The 20,043-nt window shown below is 39.9% G+C and overlaps 1 protein-coding gene across 9 annotated transcripts in view; it reads left to right on the top strand.

The window, feature by feature from the left end:
- LOC122885894 (interleukin-1 receptor accessory protein-like 1-B) overlaps window positions 1-20,043 on the top strand; it is a 304,362-nt gene that overhangs the window by 125,424 nt on the left and 158,895 nt on the right. Inside the window, exon 1 of one of the 9 annotated variants that reach the window (XM_044217641.1) lies at window positions 564-1,052. The exons of the other annotated variants lie outside the window; for them this stretch is intronic. The gene's annotated coding sequence lies outside the window, so the exon portion shown is untranslated. Of the gene's footprint in view, window positions 1-563; window positions 1,053-20,043 lie in introns of those variants that run through there. 9 annotated transcript variants of the gene reach the window in all.

Here is a 20,043-nt window from a genome sequence, read left to right as displayed (position 1 = left end):
ATTCAGGAAAGCGATAGATAAATAATTGAACTAATGGTATGTGTCGCAGTGTGAGAGGGAATCTCAGAGTCTCTCTATTTTGGACTGAGTGTCCCTATTATATATATTTGGCTCACGATATGTTTGCTCATGAGCTCAATCGCGGAGATGCCGGAGAAGCCCTCTGCAGTGCAGTCTCACACACCGGCCCGCCGGGCTCACTGGAGCTCACTAAGGAGAGGATTTAGATAAAGGTGTAAACGAAGCAGCAGCTTTCCCCGAAGACAGTCTACCTGTAAGCCTAATTTTATGCACAGTCCCGTCTTTGGGACTATGGGCTATAGGCTGGGTGTACTGTGACAAAGATTTAATAAATAAAATAAACTCAAGTTTTTTTAATGGTTGCGCCAAAAAACAACTTATCATGCTCTCTCTCTCTCTCTCTCTCTCTCTCTCTCTCTCTCTCTCTCTCTCTGTACGTGTGTGTGTGTGTGTGTGTGTGTGTCTCACGTGCGCGCACACACTCCCAGTGATTGAGTGTGAAATGATTGTGTGAGAGAGTGCGTCACTGTAGTTGCAGAGTCTAAATTCGAGACACAGACTACACGAGGTGTCAAAACTCGCGCACACGCTGTCATTTTTGTGTTGCCCCGACAAAACTTATCCGTATTATTACGATCATTTAAATGTATTTGAATGACAGCTCTGTGCCTCATCAGCGTGCATTCTAACAGGCTTGGGTTTCTTGCTATGTACGAGTTTCCCATGAGGACAAACAGCGCGGTCCCTTGGGTGGAACCGTACGAATACCGACGCATTACGCAGGAGTCTGAGTGATGATTGATGATGATCCTATTTCTGGAAGTGCACCTGGATCAGAAATGCCGGACCACTTTGAACCTTAGTGACAACCCCCAGGAATTGTCAACCTTACTTATTGTTGCTTTTTTATGTTATGTTTGCTCGACCCTGCTACAAGTCATTTCGAAGAGAGATTCTTGGTGGTCTGTCGGGCAGTGGCTGTTGGGCTCATCTTGAACATGTGCTGTAAGTGAGCGCATGCTTGTGTTAAGGTAGGCTCTACACACACACACACACACACACACACACACACACACACACAGGAGAGACTATTTAGGCAAACACAATGAAATCCAACCAATGCTGTCTCGCTGGTCGCTCGCTGGACTGCATTTTGAGAAGACACCAAGCCCGGGCCTATACCGTTAATCAGAGCAGAGAGTGTTTTTTAGTTTGTCAGGCGACCTATATGTTATTTGTGCTGGCAGATCCGGCGTGCCAAAGGCCACTTGGAGGTGAGCCACATCTCCATTTCATGTTGTTAAACGATAGAAAGTCATAAAAGAATATGTCCGTGTGTCACTCTGGATTTTCGTCGTAATTATTATGAGCACGGGGCCTTGCATTAATGAATTAGTAAAGTCACTTCTGTCTGATGTTACAAAGTGCAGCAGATAAAACTGGCAGGCCGTCGCTGGTGCCAGCAGCACCTCGTAATAGGGAAGATGACAGGAACTGTCCGTGGTGCTGAAACAGACCGCTCCTTTGTTCAACTCTGGGCTGATTTTGTAAGTTGAAATGTTCAGTGGTTGCAGTAACTCTCTTTTGCTTCCGTTACGTTTTATGTTTAAATATTTGAGTAGCCACTGAGCCACATGTACTATGCCTTTCTGAGTGTGTCACAAGTAAACACATGGGATTAGAGTGCATTCATAAGACATCAGTCTTTGTAATGAGCTCTAACAAATACATTTGGAAAGAACTTAAAGGCCATCTGTGTTGTCTTGTCATATTTGTGTCTGATAATACCATTCATTGTACCACCATGTACATTACGCTAATATGCTTTATTCATATTACATGTTACCAATTTTAATTGACAAATCAAGTCACCTTGCTTCACTACACACACACACACACTCACACACACATATGTATATATATATATAAATATATATATATATATCCCATGCCCTGTATTTTCTTTCAGTTTTGGCCCTGCACTACAGTGTTTGCTTTAAATGGCATCATCATGTGTACTGAGTGGTGTTGAAATCTATTAGCTGATCATCATGAAGTAGTGCTTGGCTTGGCCATGTGAGAATCATTTTTTGTGAAAATGAAACAGATCAATGCTATAGAAAAGTACTCCAACAATATGACAAACACTCGAGGACCAGTTATGTCTGCCCATGCTGTTTACAGTAAGTATACAATATTTATCTGAAGGAAACTATCTCTTCTCTGTCTTTCATGTTAGTAATACATGCAAATGCAATCACAGAATACATTTTATTTTCTTGTTGTGTGTAAAATGTATACAAAACATGCTAAAATAAACTTAAGTAAGACACAGAACATAAAGCTTTTGAAAGCCTGTTGGAGCACATTAAAAGGGCCACATATACTCGCTGTTTCATTTTATAATGTTCCTTAGAGTAAAGTGCCATTGAGACTCCAAATATGAAATCCTGATGATCGTGCTTACTAAAGGCATTTCTTCTGCTGCAGTTTCTATTCGGATTTCACAGGGTTTAACACACCATTGGGCCTGTTATAATGCACACCATGCCTGCTATAAACACAGTTGGGGAACCGATATACAGTCCAAGAGGAAATCAAATTAACCCTGGGGGAGTCATGCTGTCCCCTGTGCACCTAATAATTGACTGCATTGCTTTTCTGTGATTACTCTATGTCTATGATGTGCACGTAAATAGTGTGTATAAAAATATCTTTACATGGTAACAGTGCATGATATTCCCTTTCAGGTTCACTAATCTGCTCAGTGCCCACAGCAAGGCAATTTATTTGTGTGTTAGTGGTCATCTAGTAAGAAGGAAGAGCTGGTAGAGACTCTTCCTGGAGTATTCCTGTGTTGGTGATGAATGATGTGTGTGTTTTCCCCTAATGTTGATTGAATTAGGCCGCCCCGCAGACCCATTGCTTTCCCAAGGAGCGCTCGAAGACGATCCCGTGGTGAAGTGTATCAATAAGCGGGTGGCTGGAGTGTAAGTGGTGGTGTTGCCGCGGGCAGACAGCCGGTGATGAGGAGGGGGAACACGCTTAGGGAGAGTACCGTTGATCACACAGCAGATTGGGAGCCCTTGGTGCTAGCGTCTGTCAGTCCCTGCCATGGAGGGAGAGAGGGGTGGAGCCACACAAAGCTGACCCAAAACCACACAGAGGGCCAACTTCAGTTCAGCTTCCTTACTGAATTCAGCTCAGTTTAGCTGTTATTTTCTTTGTATTATCAGGAGCTTTTCACATCAAAATGGGTCTGTGTACCACAAGCCCTTGCTATTCAGTCATTTGGTCATTTCAGTAGAGCTGTGATCAGGTGACGAACGTGCTTGTCTCAGAACAAAGCAGATAGCGAACGCAGCGTTTTGATGGCTTTGTTTTGAAGGCTGGTTGCTTTGATGTGGACCCCCATGAGGCCACTGCCAGCTGAGCTCCCACTGTGGCAGATTGATATTTGTAATTTAAGGGAAGCTGTCACACAGCATCCTCCAGATGGAGAGTGCCGTGGAGGCACAAAGTCGATTAAACACGGTTTGTTTAGAAATAATCATTTTGATGTGGGAACCAAGGATTCATTTGAGACATATTGGCTCAAGGGTTCAAAATGTTCAGTTATGCACAGACGCATACAATCACATAATAATAACTAGCCAGCTAGTTAAAACACTATTAGCTCCACAACAGACCCAGATCAAGTATCAATTGGGTGATGGTGGAATAATGTCCTCAAGTACTAATGACCTTCTTTAGTTCAAAATTTGTATCCTGTTGTGGGAGTGACAGGGAGGGGCGAGGAAAGATGCAGCACAGACAGACCAAGTTCAACTGCCCCAATAGCCCATAAAGTTATTTAAGTATTATTCAGCCTTTTTTGGTAAACCATAATATTTCCTTGCAGCGTGGAAGCAAATGTTCTGTGGCAAAGTACTGGTCCACAGCCTGGTGGTTGGAAACCACTAGTGTAGACCACTGGGGTGATCTGCAAGATCTGGTTTGTACGTGAGTGAGATATTTAAACATACAGGATTTTAGATTAGTTTTCCACAATCATAATGTAGAGAAATAATTAATTGGAAGAATTTCCTTTAGAATGAGGACATTTGATTAATGTAACTACATTTTCAGACTAGCTGTTTGTCTGATTGAATTGTTTGTTTAAGATTGTTAGTAAAAAGTGTTGTAATGCATTTCCTCCAATTTTTATTTCCCACCTTATTTTTATTGCACCTCAACTATGTGTGATGCTTTTTATCCATTTGTCAGTTTTAGTTGTATTGGGACTATGGGTGCAAATTAGCTGTTGAGCTAAACCCAGCATATTTACGAGCATATTTATGAGTCATGTGCTGTGTGCCATATAAATAAACAAATACAAAAATTAATAACTGATAGTTTGTCAGCTAACCTGAAATATCAGCTATATTAACCACTTTTTATCACAAAGGTGGACAACAGAAAAGCTACAGAAAACACCTTTAAAGGTCCAGTATGTAGGATTTAGTGGCATCTAGCGGTGAAATTGCAGTTTGCAAGCATTTGAATACCGCTCGATTCACCCTCCCTGTCCAAGCATGTAGGAGAAACTACAGTGGCTGCGAAACTCACAAAAAAACACATAAGGCCCAATCTAGAGCCAGTGTTTGGTTCGTCCTTTCTGGGCTACTGTAGAAACATGGCAGTGCAACATGGCAGCCTCTGTGATAGCGGGCCCGCTCCCTCTATAGATAAAAACAGCTCATTCTAATGTAATGAAAAAACAAGAATCCTTATTTTCAGGTGATTATACACTAATGAAAACATACTTATAAATATTATCTTCCATTTCTTCCAATAGCTCCTCCTAAATGTAACATACTGGGCCTTTAACAGTCAAATCAGAGCACAAAATAATGTGTAGACTTAACAGTTGAAGACATTAATGCAGGAGACCACAGGCTACTTGACAATGGATTTCTCCTCACTGATAACCTCTCTGACATAATCGCTTTCTCAGCACATAGCAGCGATCCCACTCCACTGATACCTTTCTCATTCTTTCTTTCATACTCTAACTTCTGACTCTCTGTCCAAACTTCCTACCTGGAGCAGTTTCTCAGAAAACTTTACTTCTCTCTTTAACTGTACTTTGACAGCTGTCGATATGCTAAACAAAGTCAGGCATGTCAAAGTCACATTCAAGAGATTGGCCTTTTAATTCAGTCATTTGAAAGACTAACCTGTCATCAGTTACAGTACTTAGACTAAAGTGGTGTTGATTTCTTAGCTTGGAGTCACTTTACCCACCAGGTGAAACTCTACTTTATGTGTAGACAGTTATGTGAAGCTTTCATGAAAAATGGCCAGTGCATCTAAATCAATGAGGGTAGATTATGGACAAGGAATAGAAAACGAGAGCAAATAGTGGTTAAAGAAAGGTGAAAAAAGTAAATTGAAGTAAATTGAAAGAAGGTACTCAAGCTTGTTTTCATTTGCTTTACACCGGACATACTGAGCTCTTATTTGCTCCACTGGCTTTGAATCACTCTTTCCCAAACAACACAGAGAAAGAGACTTTGAAGGATGATAACACAGAGAAATTGGCAAGAGCATCTATGGGTGAGAGGAATCTTTTATTATGGTTGGACTGCAGAATTGAAAATTGATTGAATGAATATATGCATGTAAGTACTTCACTTCTATAACAATGGTTGCTGCATTTGATTAAATTTAATGAAACTTTCCCTAACCCTAACTAAGATGTTTTTGTGCCTAAGTTTTTATTTGTGTAATGGCGATGATGTCCTGTTGCTAGTGGCTAGTCAGATCAGAAAACGCTTATATGTGTCGTTCTGGAGTGCACAATGTATTATGTTGTTTAATTTTGAGGACTCGTTGATCCAAACACAGCAAAATTAAATAACAACATCTCTGAAAAATCTGACCTACTGATAGATTTGTCTTTAGTCTGTGTTTTTGTGTAATTTATATTGCAATTGCAAAAAATCCAGCAAAGTAATATAATGTAGTCCAATTTTCGAGACCGTCTTCACCAGAAAAATGACAGTAGTGGTCGTTTGTTCAAACAGCCCTGAAAACTCAGTCACTTGATCTCAGTCAGCTTCTTACTATAAGTGATGAGGTTCTATATGAACACACAATTTTCCTCCAAAGTTAGAAGCGGTTGGGCTATTTCTAATGAAAGATTTCTGTATTTTGTCTGTTTTCGTCATACTGGTTGGTGAGTGGAGCTCTTTTGGGAAAAGGGCCATTTTATGTACTTCCATGCTCAAGTCAGGATTTAGCAATATTTTAATAAAAATGTGATGACAGTTGTGGGGTTGCTTATATATTCAGGAATTCAAGAGAAATACTTTGAAGTTTTCCTGTGCCTTATTAGGTTTCTCTCTCTCTGTTCTCATGTTGCCATCAGCTTTGTCATAACACAGGGAGGGTAGACCACACCAGCCATAATGGAATCATTCTCTCAGCTGTCACTTTGCATTGGTTCTGGGAAAATCTTACGAATGTCCCATGGGCGAACGCGTAAGAGATCAGAGATGAATAGCTCCAACACATGTGCACAAACAGTACACAGAAATGAAGAGTGCAGGAAAATAGAGAAACACAGCCTCTTTCTCCTTCGTCTTTCTCTGTGACACACATACACTTACACGCACAAGATTAGTCTTGGCAGATTGCCTTGTCTTACAAGATGAAATTGCATTTAAAGGTGTAATTTAATCGTTTCTTTTTTTTGTAGACTCGGTGCAGAAAGCAAATCACCGTTGTAGCATTCCTTGGAGACGTAGATGTTGAAAATCTCAGAGCTGGCAGTTACTTGTAAGAAAGTTGTCAGAATTTTCAAGATCAGATTTGCTCACAACGGTGAAATTGTAAGCCGTGATCTCTCGGTGGACTGGACCACCAAAAAAGAGACAGAGAGAGAGAGAAGAGGGACTTTATCTAAATTTTCTGTTGCTTGGCTTGTCAACTTGTCTCCGAAATCCACTCAGATGGCCCCAGCTCTGAGCTATAAAGACGGAAAGACAAAAACACAGACGAGGTCATGCGAGAATTGGCAAGCGGGAGAGAGACAGAGAGAGAGAGAGAGAGAGTAGTAGTAAGAGGCAAAGAGATTGAGAGGTGTTTCTACTGTTTCCTAAAGCTAGAACACTCTGCCCTGTTATTTTGTCAGCTGCAGTGGTCTGTGTTATGGTGCAATGAGTTCCCAGGGAGTAGGGACTGCCATAAATATTGCACTGTGTGGAACAGCCGTCTCTGATGTAGGCTCACATTGGGTACAGAATGCTGGCTATTAGTGCCATTGGTCAGTAATGAGTGAGTACCGAGTCCCAGCCAACTGTTTAAAGTTTTAAACACTCGCCCAATCAAGTTCACACAGAGGCACTCACAGGCAGGAACTTAGGAATAGCCTTGTTAGCAGATGAGCTAAAATCTGAAATTCTTGGATATAGAGAGCTCATAATAAACAAGCGCAAACATGGCAGACTGCTTTTTAAGTACGTATAATGGTGGATCTTCCCAAGATGATTACTAAGTGTTAGTGTCTCAGTTTGTTAGAGCTGTGACATTGCAGTGTGTTTGTCGAAGGTCAGTGACATCTATGTGTCTGTTCATTCTGCATATGCTTGTGTGTGTGTGTGTGTGTGTGTGTGTGTGTGTTTTTGCCTGTGTGTCTGTATGCCTGTGCACACTGATCTGACACACAGGCCCAGTCAGTCCTGTTCTTGGCTCCAGCAGTGATCTGGCACGTCTCCTAGGCTTGCAGCCCCTGCCATGCCTCCCCCTCTCTCTCTCTCTCTCTCTCTCTCTCTCTCTCTCTCTCTCTCTCTCTCTCTCTCTCGCTCGCTCGCTCCTGCTGCCTCTCCTCCTCTTCCCTCCTGCCATCCTTTTTTTCTCCATCCATCCCCACACCAGTGCAGATCAGCCTGCCAGGGTGTCAGAAAATTAGAAAAAGAGAGTTGACTGGACTTTCACCCAGGCTCTCTAGGTATGTCTCCTCATTTCTGGCTCTCTTTGCAGTGCTTTGCTATCATATGACAGTAATATGGCAGTATTATGTGCCTAATTATAATATGCCACACAAAGGATGCTGAACACATGGCCTGTGAAGAGCTGTAGCTATTCACAGGCCAGGATAGCAAATGACAAAGCCCTCTCCATATTCCTTTGGCATAAACTCACAGCCGGGATACACACACAGACACACAGACACAGATTCACTGTCTTACAGTCATTTTTCTGTTCACATAAATCCTATAATAAGGTTCTATCTGAGATAACTGGACTGCTCCCCGCAGGGCCCTTTCCCCTCTCAGAGACCCACAGCAGCTGCACTGTAGAATGGATACAGCAATGGTCGGAGAACAATCAATGATCCTGAGTGTGTGTGCGTGTGCGTGTGTGTGTGTGTGTGTGTGCATGTGTTTATCCAGAATTTTTGAATCACCAGCCAAAGTGGATACAAGATATTACAGTATTAACAGCCACTCTGAATTTCCAACAGCTACAAAAAATTTATTGAAATAAGCCAGATTGTTTTGATTGCATCCTTTTCAACATATTTATGTCTAAAAAGAAAGAAACTTATTTGTTGAATTAGAAATGTCATTTCACTCGTGTCAGTAAGTCTACGTACTATATAAACTCGAGCGTGACAGACACAATAAGTAAGAGAGAGAACAAAGAAATTATCCGTCTGATATCCTTCGCATCATAATAGTATAGCATTGTTGTTGCATGTACATTAACAACTTATTAATTGTTTAAGTAAAACAAAAATGAAGGCAACCTGAAGAATAATGTAAGTTTTTTTTCCTTTAAATGGACAAGTATTCTTATGATACAAATCTATAACTGCAAATATGATTGTATTGATCAATATTTGAAAATAACACTATGCATCATACATGGAATACATGGCAAGTAGACTTTCAGTGTCAGTTAGTCAATATACACATTGCATCCCCTGCCCTTTGCCTGCATGTTTGTGCCTGGGAATCATTGGTGCAAAAAAAGAAGAAATCTATAGGTTTGTATTGTCTATTGTACTTGGGCTCTATATTGCACTGTGTCCTCAGTGGTACCTTATTTGGAGATCAGGTTTGGAGACCCATTGTGTCACACAGTGAAGTGTACACGAGGATCGGGTTGAGATAAACAGGTGAGCGTGTCAGAGACACAGGAGACAGTTGAAGGTCAATGAGACATGCTTTAGGTCTGTTTGCGCACAGTAGAGCTGAAGTGAGAAGCGGTGGAGGGGTGGTGTTAATAAGAGCAACAGAGGTGGAGGTGAGCACATGTTGAATAAAACATTCTCTGATTCCCCATCCATCCCCCCAACCACCCCCTCGTCCCCAGTGAGTGTGTGATACCATCCGCTCAATAAGACCTCATCAGTTTTATTACACCTTCTGTTGCTCTCTTTGTGTGTGTGTGTATGTGTGTGTGTGTGTGTGTGTGTGTGTGTGTGTGTTTGGGACTTTTCGGTTGGCTATTGTTTTGCAACACCCACAAGTTTCTCTCATTGGTCCAGTTGCTGATGAAGCCCATATATCTTTCTCTGCCAAAACTGACAGCATCTTGGGCTCTCTGTAGGCAGCAAAGTAGGAGAGAAGACCAAATCACTGCAAGTCTGTGACAGGTTTACCCTCACTTTGGTAAGTTGTTATGTGTGTTTGTGGTGTGTGCTTTAGTTTCTTCTTCTGGCATGAACAGAGTGAGTTATTGTTTTTGTTTTTTTGGTGCAGCAGAAGTTGACATGGATATGATATCTTATATATAACATATAATTTCTAAATAAATTTAAGTTTATGCACATTTTTTTATATAGTGCATCTCCACGGTGTTCAGTGCATGACTTAAGATTTTTTGGTTTTATGAAACTTCTGGGCTCATTTTCTCCAAATCAGTGAAAACATTGTTAGTTTTATTTAGTTGGTACAAGTAATCCATCACTAAGAGTCAATTATTGCCAAGTTTTATCAGAATGATCATAAAGTTTTGGTACATAAAATTCCAGTCACTGTTTCATATTAATGTGCACACTCGAGGACATTGTGAGAGCTGAGATGAGACATGAGGCAGCGTATAACTTCTGTATCCTGATTCACTGATTTCTTTAATTACTAATTTAAACCTTCAACAAATAGTTAACATTCTCTGCGGTTACTTTAGGACCTGCCTTCTGTTAGTCATAACCCTGGCCAGACAGGCAACATACAATCCAAAGCAAGATGCTGCAATCCAGAGAATGAAAACGGTGGAAAAATTACTTTCACAGCTCTGACATAAAATGGGCACCTTTTTTAAGGTGTAAAATAGAGATAAGCAACAACAGCTGGACAACAAACAGTGATATATACAGGGTGCTGGTCGGATTGGCAACTGTTCTGTACAAATAGGCCAAGAGCATCTGTCAGTGCAAAGAATTTTGGAATAACCACTGTGTGGGCAGTACAATAATGTAGAGTATAGTATATCCAGAGGTTACTCGGTTGGTGGATAAAGTGTATGTATATACAGCCTACATTAACTTATACTTGTACAGTTCAAGGAAATAAGGATTCATGGGTCACAATGTCAAGGCATGCAGGAAATGAGCAAATAAAGCTTGATTTGTACTTAATGTTTGTCACATTAACGTGCTGAAATAGTAACGAATTGATAATTGAACATGTGGCTGGATTTTTCACTTGTGGTATCTTTCTTATTTTTTTTAACCTTTCTTACCCCCCCCCTTCCGCCACTTTCCTCTCCATTTCTTCAAGTTCTCTCTATTCCCAGCCTGTCCCTAGTCAAGCAGAGAATCGATTTTTAAACAGGCAAGACTCTTGGGACCGAGCAGAGAACCATTATTGGCCTCATTTAGGCTCCATTGCCACCACGATGGCTCCTCTAGACAATAGGATTGACTCTGTCATGGATACCAAAGCATAAATGCACATTCCAGCTGAAAACCGCTCAGGCCAGCATTTCCTGTCTTTAGAGAGCTTTGTTTTAAGAAACCCCTGTCAGTGTGAGAGGATGGACTGCAGTGCCTCTCCACACACCACTAATATAGGCACATCCAGCACATTTCACAGCCGCAGGCCAGATAAGAGAGGAAAATAACAAATGTATGGGCTTTTTTCCATGCTATTTACTGCATGCCGCCTTTCACTTTTTCGTCACCACCATAGTTTTTTGTGAAGTCTGCAACATATGGCAATGTGTTTCTACTGTGAACAGTGGCTGCTGATTCCTCATCAGGGGATTGTGCTCCTCTATAGCACCTATATGTCTGTTAGGCAGCTCAAGTGTCCAAAGCCAATACAGTCCTCTTTCTCTTTCTAGGATTGAAAGGTTTCAGGAAAGCCTCTGCAGTTCCAGCTATAGTTTATCCTATCCAGGGTTCCCAGAACCACACATTTCCCCTCAGGCTTACAGTTTGTTCATGAAGAAACAATAACATGAATTTGGAAATGTCTGTTAACACTGGCATTATCCTGAAACAAACCTCAGAGTCTGGTAGCCAGCAAGTGTGTAGTTGTATGAGAGGGAAAGCAATGGGATGCACCAGAGCAAATGCAATAGGAGCACCGAGGTGCAGAAGGGATACACACATCCATAGTTTTAACAAAATGGTTTGGACAAACTGAAAGGTTTCCTCTTTAAGATTGTCTGAGTTGGATGTATTCGATCTCGCAAAATAGCTAGGAGTTGAATCAAGAGTGAGTTTGAACACACATTTAGAAAACTGTGTTGGCATTACACTGAACACTTGGATGCCCTCTAATAGCAGCTGTCAATATCAGACTGCAATTTCGCAAATGAAGGGCATTATGTTCTACGCCTGATAAAATAAGAATCTATATAAACTAATCAATAACCATTTGGTGGTATTTTTATTTACTTAAGTTGATGAGAGGATACAATTTAGCAAATCTCCAATAATACCTGGCTCCGTTGCTGCTGCAGCAAGCTGCTGCTTCGCTACATGATTCACTACAAAAGGGCAGCTTTAGTTTATGGTGAAGACTGACCTTAGTCCTCCCACATACGTGTTGTGGGAGTGTATTTTAGGCCGGTTAAAGACTAAAAAAGAAAAGAGGTGGGGTGAGACATAGGAATACATTACATTGTATATGTGATTGTATGAAGTGTATCTACTATATCTACTACTACTAATAATAATAATAATGATAATTAGGGATAATAATAAGAATGCTAATTTATATAGCATCTCCCTTATATGGCACAATATTTACAAAGTGCTTTATGTAATGACCGTTTTACCATATTCCAAGTTCCAAAGCCACTTAGTCCACTGGGCATGACTTGGTTTTGACTTGTGTTCCACTTAATAAATCCAGCTTTCTTGTGACTTAAACCTGTATACTTACAAATGCAGAAGACAGGGAAAACGTTAAGAAGGAGTTTATTTGAAGACTGCTCAATTACATGCAGAGCATGTGCATCTTATCCAAACCAAAGCTACATCTCAGACTGTTCCTTTACTTACTTGATGTCCTATTTTGTATTACACGCTACATTGTTAGACATTTTATTGTAATTTTATGGTAACACTGTTGCAACACTGTTGCCAGTAAGTTACCACAATTACCCTTTTACAGGAACTTTACTTTAATTATATTTTACAGTAAGAAAGCTCTACTGTAAGTGTGCATTACAATAAAACAGTATTACTGTAATTGTGTTTTATAGTATAATTACTGTACTGTAATTGTGATTTACAGGATAAATGCTCTACTGCAATTGTGTCTTGAACCGTAGTTTCTTTAAACTTCAGTACACATGCACACTAAACAGTCTTACAGCACTATCACCGGTTGTGAATAATAAGGGGCAAATGTCTCTCTATGGTCGTCGCAAATTTATGAATACTGATCAAGTTGGACCTACACTTATCAAATTGGCTTGTGAAACCTGAAGGTTCATGAACTCTTTCCATTTGAGTAAGATCATGGCTGATAACATGAGACAATGTAAGCCGAAAGACAATTCTGCATTAATTAATGAACTGAAGGCGCTTAATGCAAAAATAGACCGTATGCAAAACACAGTGGAAAAGCAAGTTAACTGTAAAATTGATAGCCTGTGTGGATTGATGAGAAGTTGATCTCAGAGAACCAAGATACCTTGAAAAGGGAGTTGGAAAAAACAGCTTGTAATGGCAAGAATAAACGGACTCTCTGATATAATAACATACGGATGTTATTCATAATTGTTTGGCGTCAATACTTGATCTGTGTATGATTGTTTGGACTGCGAGATGAGAACAGTACACTGATAATGATGACATGGAACTACAAAACATCCTAGTGACTGTTATGTCCAGACTTCAGGGACACTCTTCTCCCCGGGTTGAGGAGCCTGACCCTGAAGACTGGATAAATAACTGATGCTCTTTTTCTTCTGTACTCATTCAGAGCAGATTATACTGATGTATGTTTTTGCTGCTGTGAGTCCGTCTGCAGATGCTTGTAAACCTACAGAAAGACAAGTGATTGCCTTGAGTGTTTCTTTATTCTGAAGAAATTGCCACTACAAGCTAAAGAAATGCTTTTGAATCTGGAGCTTGAAGTGGGCATTCTGAGCTCAAGAATGGAAAAGATTTAACTGAAAATAGCTGAGAAAGTTATTCAGAAGAAACAATTTGATCCAGATGTCTTGCTAATAATAATGGGGTTACCACAAGCGGACAACAAGAATTTAAAGGCTGAAATGAAAGACCTGTTGCGTGAAGGCCTCAACTGTGACCCAGTGCCCAACCTAGTTGCTGTGGAACGTAATACAGATATAATGTGGATTATAGTTATGATCTTCTTTGTGACCTTTTGAATAAATGAATGAATAAATATTGCAAATATTGTAAAAAAGGATGGTATGAAGAAGTATTATAGAATAAAACAACCATATTGGAATGCTGAATTAAATAAGTTATGGGTTAACCTGCACTCAGCAGAGAAAATGTTTCTTAAGTGTAAGGACCAGAGCAAGAGAAGGAACTTAAAAAATGAATTTAAATGGCAATTTAATTTTGATAGAAGGCTGAGATTTTTTAAAAGATGTTTTAAGATAGGGCAAACTCTCCAATTAGAGCCATTACAACTCAGCAATCCACAGACATTTTGGAGGGAAATGCATAAACTGGGTCCAAAAAAGAGCAAGATGATCACAATGGAGATTCTAATGTAAAATGGTGAATCTTCATTTGAGACTAACCAGATATTAAAAAAGTGGGAAACAGAGTATAGTAATTTGTATGCATGCAATAGCCTTCCTCTATTTAATGATCAATGTTATTAAATGTTAATGAAACCTGTACATTAAAACGTGATCTTGAATATGGGATGAGTAATATAGCATATTGCTCAAACCATATGCTGAATAGTGAGATTACACCGGAGGAGGTGCAGAGCGTAATAGATAAAGCTTAATTAAATAAAGCTGTGGATGTGGAGGACATCCCTAATGAGGTCCTTAAAGCTCCTAATGTGTTGAATATTTTTCATTGTCTATGTCAAATGGGCTTTCAGAATGGTATTGTTCCATCTGTGTGGAACAAATGCATAATCAAATGCATCCCTAAATCTGCAATAGCTGACCCTAAAGTTCCATTAAATTACAGAGGTATCAGCCTGATCAGTACAGTTTATAAATTGTATTCAGGTGTCCTCAATAATAGACTTAATAATTACCTAGAGTCTCATGTGGTGTTGGTAGATGAGCAGAATGGTTTCAGGAAAAACAGGGCATGTATTGATCATATTTATGCCATATCCTCTGTGGTGGGAGCTAGACTACAAGAGGGCAAATATATGTTTGCTTGTTTTGTGGATTTCAAGAAAGCCTTTGATTGGTTCAATAGAGATCTTTTGGAGTATAAGTTAATTTGCTCTGGTATTGATGGTAATTTTTACAATGCTATCAAAACCTTGTACAAAGCCCCAGTTGAATGTTTGCAGTTAAATCATTCCAGGACTGGTTGGTTTCCTACTCCATTTGGGGTAAAGTAGGGAGACCCTGTCCCCCCACTTTATTTAGCCTTTATGTAAATGATTTAGCTCAAGAAATCAAGCAGGCCGATCTAGGTATACCAATTGATAATATGAACTTTAGTATTCTGTTATGTGCTGATGACATTGTGTTGGTTGGTTGATTAATTTACAAAAAATTCTGGATATGGTTTATGGTGTAGTAAATTGAGACTTGCTATTAACAGTGAAAAAACACAGATTATACATTTTAGAAAGCAATGTGAGCAGCAAAGCAACCATACATTTGGATACGTTTGGATCAATGCCTTCAAAGTACACCAGTTCTTATAAATATCTTGGTTTTGTCTTTAATGAAAATATGTGCTTTTCAGAGGGAATTAAAGCATTGTCAGAGTCAGCAGGAAGAGTGTTAGGGTTTGTGATGAATACAATTAAACTGTGTCCTGACCTTGGTTTTTCAACATTTTCAAAACTTTATGATTTAATGGTTGGTTCAGTTTTATTTTATGCTGCAGGACTGTGGAGTTTTAAGGATACCCCTGACAATAATGCTATTCAGAGTCGAGCCATGAGATGTTTTCTTGGAGTGCATAAATATACGGCTAAGCGGGCTATTGAAGGGGACATGGGATGGGTTTCATGTCTTGTAAAGCAGAGATGTGAAATATTTCCTCTATGGAACCGCATGGTCCAGTTGCCAGAGGAAAGGCTAACCAAAAAGATTTTTAACAGGGACAGAACACATGGTTACCCTTGAGCAAGAAAGGTCTCTCTCTGATTTACATTTTATTTTCAGCAATAATTTGTAGTGTAACATAAATATAGTCAAAGAAAAACTACAAAAGATCCATAAGGAACAATGGAAGGATAAGATTTGGAATAAGCCAAAGCTCAGAAACTATGTTCAAATCAAAGAGGATTACTACACTGAGCGGTATATACAATGAAATTTACAGAGAGGGCAGAGGTCCCTGTGTGCTCAGTTAAGAACTGGTACCTTGCCTCTGGCAATTGAGGTAGGCAGATATAATGGTATTTCTGAAGAGCAGCGTTTATGCGTTTTTTTTGTGATCTTAGTGTTGTTGAGGATGAATTTAATTTTGTATTCCATTGCCCCATGTACAGCAACTTGAGGAATCATTTGTATGAAAAAATGCAGTTGAGGAACCCTGATTTGATTTGGTTGTCTAAAGGTAATATGTTGAGTTGGCTCTTTAATGAGGAGGTTATACCTTTAGCAAGATTTATAGAAAATGCATGAAAACTAAGACAGAGAACACTATATCCATCATAATGTAATAATAACAGACCTTATTTATTATGGAAAGTGAATGTTCTGACATGTTGAATTTGTGGAACTGTATGTTGTGATTGGTCATGTGGCCATCATGGTTGTTGTTGTTGTCCAGTGTCTTGTAAGCCCATACGGGCTGGGCACCATAAGGTGAAGGACACTCATATAAACAAATCAATCAATCATGTACCTGTATTCTAGCACACAAGGAAAGAATAATGCCAAATATAGTATAACCTTAGCAGAGTTCACCTACAATTCACTATTCAAATCATGCATAATACTATTGTATGAACTTCAGTGATATCAGAACATATATAACATGTGATATCAACATAAACAATTATTAAATATAAATATGCTTAACTACCTCAACACTATAAGGATAAGAGTAACACGCCTGGAGAGTAATTACAAACTTGTGGTAGAACGCATCTGAATGCAGGAAATAATGAAAACAAGATAATGTAAAAATGTATAGATATAGATATATAGATAAATAGATAACTATTGGAAGAATAATATAAAATATTAATCTAAAAGACTAAACACACAACATACTGTAAATATGAATGTATGTGAAAGCTGTGCATGCTTGACTGTGTTTATCAGCCTGTCTGTGTGGGTGTGCGCTTGTATTTGACAGTGTTTTTAGTCTATCTGTGTGTCAGTGGTGGTGTGGCTGCCCCCAGTGGGGCATGTACACTAAATGGGTGAGGAGAGTGTTGGCCCCTGCTCTCCATCACAGGCAGTATTGACTGGAAGCATGAGAGCGTCTCTGTGGTCAGTCATCCTTGGACAGCTGACAATGGGCCTGGGCACAGGGGATATAGCTGAAAGCAATCAACAACCACTGGAGGAAAATGCTTCACTGCTGGTGGAATGTGTCTGAACTCAGACTGCACTCGCAACAACCCACCACTCTGCTCTTGACCGATCATGTGCACATGGCTTTAGTTTGCCTCGAAGCTCTTTCAATTAATTATGTACACAGTGTTGCATTTTATGTGTTCAAATGTGCTCTTTAAGTGCTTGTACAGTATCTGTGTGTCTACGTCTGGGAATAGGAGAACAGCAGGGGTTCGGATTGGCTCAGAATCGTGCAGTAATTAATCTCACTCAGTGAATAGGTGCATGTTGGGACTGAGGCAGGGCATAGCTCACTGCACCCTGCTCATTAACTGTAACCACCTATGGCCAGCCTCTGGAGATTAACAGGGGCTGCCCATGGTCAAAAGCGGTCAAATGTGTTTTAACGAATGCTCACTTAGCCTACCTACCAAGCTTATTTTTTTATTTTGAGGCAGTGATTCGCATTACTGCTGCAGAATAATACTCATGGGACCTGACTCACACTGTGACACATCTGGCAAACAGCACAACAAACACACACAAATGTGCACACACATGCCACATGGCACAGAAGTAGGAACAGGTAGACATACAGTAACCATAGTTGCAGTGTGCTGTGCCATTTACTAGCATTCCCAGCATGAATCTTTGACACAGTGACACAGAAACACCTATGACTCACTCACTTCTTATGTGTGTGTCTGTGCTTTCTGTGCTTATACTACTCTTCTTTGTCTCTGGCCGCTCTGCATGTTGGTGTCACATTTGATGTTGGCATAGCTAAAACTACAGATAGAGAGAGAATAACAGTGAATGTGGGAGAGCTGCATCTGCACACAAATTTACTTTCACTTTTAAATAATTCTGACTTTCACCTTTAATTGCTGTGTTTGACTCCAGTGTTGAACCGCACCACATTATCAGTCAGTTTATGTACTGTATCTCTCACAGCATAGCTTTAAAGGTTACTCTGTACAGTCAGTCACTGCTCAAGCATATAAATAATGTAGTATTTCATAGAATGGAGAATGGTATACAAATACCGTATATACATATTTTCATCTCATGACACCAGTGCTATGATCCGAATGCAGCGGAAGAGTATTTTTCCACCTACCAAATTCTCATTTAATATTCAGCAGTTATTACTCATACAATATTGATCAAGAACCACCACTACAGGTCTTGTAATGTGTGTGAGAGACAGATTAATTCCTTGTGTTTACAGCTGTATACTTACAGCGGTACACTCTTCACCTAGTTTTGTGACCTTGCTACAACTCAGCAGAGATAGCTGAAACACAGACTATCATGTTTTCTTTTAATGAAGCTCATACTTTGATGAATAAACAGACCAGACCTTTATTTGTCCATATAAATACAATGTTAAAAAAACCCACAATCTTATAATCTATTTAAACAGTGAACATGAACTTGAACCAAGTCATGTATTACAGTAAAAACACTAGATGGCATAATGTATATTTTTAAACTAGATGAAATCAACAAGCGTCATGGCTCCAAGGAAACAGTGAGATGTTTCAGATGAATTCTTTTCAGATACACATTTTCACTGTTTGCATTTCTGGTCCTGTCAGGGCACAGAGCCACGGCTAGTAAATGTACTTTACCTAAGACCACAGCACAGGCTGCCTTCAAATTGGATTAAATCCCTAAATTACATGATCAATCATCCACAGCTTGCTGTGCCAAGATGGCGGAGGTTTCCTTCTCTGTTTAAGATGGCAAGACTGCATACTATAGCAACAGTAACAGAGCTGGAAATCAAAGTGCTCGTGGTTTTAGGTTCTGCTTGTAATTTGCGAATCTGTGTGTCCTGTTAAGTCTCAAGAGATAAAGAACTAGAATATGAGAGTAACATACACAGAGCCACAGTGCACAGACACACACCACATGCACACAGCAGAGGGAGTGTGCTAGCAACAAATAGCGTGAGGTGATAATTGAATTTGGGAAACATTAAGGGAAGATGGGAGGTGATTCAGCTATCCTGGGAGATACAGTCCCATAACAATGGCAACAGACAGTCAATTCCTCTGCTCCTTTATCAGGGTGAGTCAGCAGGCAGTGCAGGGCCATGCCCCTCATTCTCTGGTAAAAAGCAGCAGGCAAACGGCATGTGTGCTACTGTGTGCATGCTTCATGCATCGCTGAAGCATGGATATCACGTCATGCCTCAGTGTGCCTCCTCAAACACACCTGCTCCTGACGCCTCAGAGAAAAAAGCTTGGCTGTAGTTAACCATACAAGCAGCGCCAGAATGTTGCATTACAATAAGAAGCTATATCTGTACTACGTCTTACTTCTGTACAGTACTTTTTATAAATGTCTTATCCTCACCAACATTTTTTCAGTCAGGCATGTGTGTGATTTTGCTTTTAGAGATTCTGGGGGGATAGTTTCAAGGAGCAATGGCAGCTCAGCATTATAGTGTTTTTCCCATGTTGCCTTGGAAACAATAAAACTTGTAGATTGTATTCAGATACCTTCAAACAAAGCCAGATGAGTGTCAGATGAGTCAATTACACTTACACAGAGAAGTTTGTCTTGTATAGTTTAAATAAACTCACTAGACTGGTTTGTGAGGCTACTGGGCCTTGTGGGGAAATTAACCATAGAGGTGACTAATATATTATTTAAACTCAGTGTATGCTTCCTCTGAGCACGACAAAATGATGAGAGAACCTTCAAGAGTGGGGTGATGCAGGTTTAACTTCACTCTCCACTTACTCACTGCAAATTCTTAATAGCTACATGTTTTACAGGAATTAAACTGAGGCAGTTGAAAAGGCTGCTTTACTGAGTCTGCAGACTGATGTTTAATGTGTGTTAATACTTTCTCCCAATCTG

The sequence above is a fragment of the Siniperca chuatsi genome, linkage group LG12 (genome assembly GCF_020085105.1).
Source record: "Siniperca chuatsi isolate FFG_IHB_CAS linkage group LG12, ASM2008510v1, whole genome shotgun sequence".
Lineage (NCBI taxonomy): Eukaryota > Metazoa > Chordata > Actinopteri > Centrarchiformes > Sinipercidae > Siniperca > Siniperca chuatsi.
The sequence above is the reverse complement of the archived record's forward strand: the minus strand, read 5'-3'. Positions and strand labels throughout refer to the sequence as shown.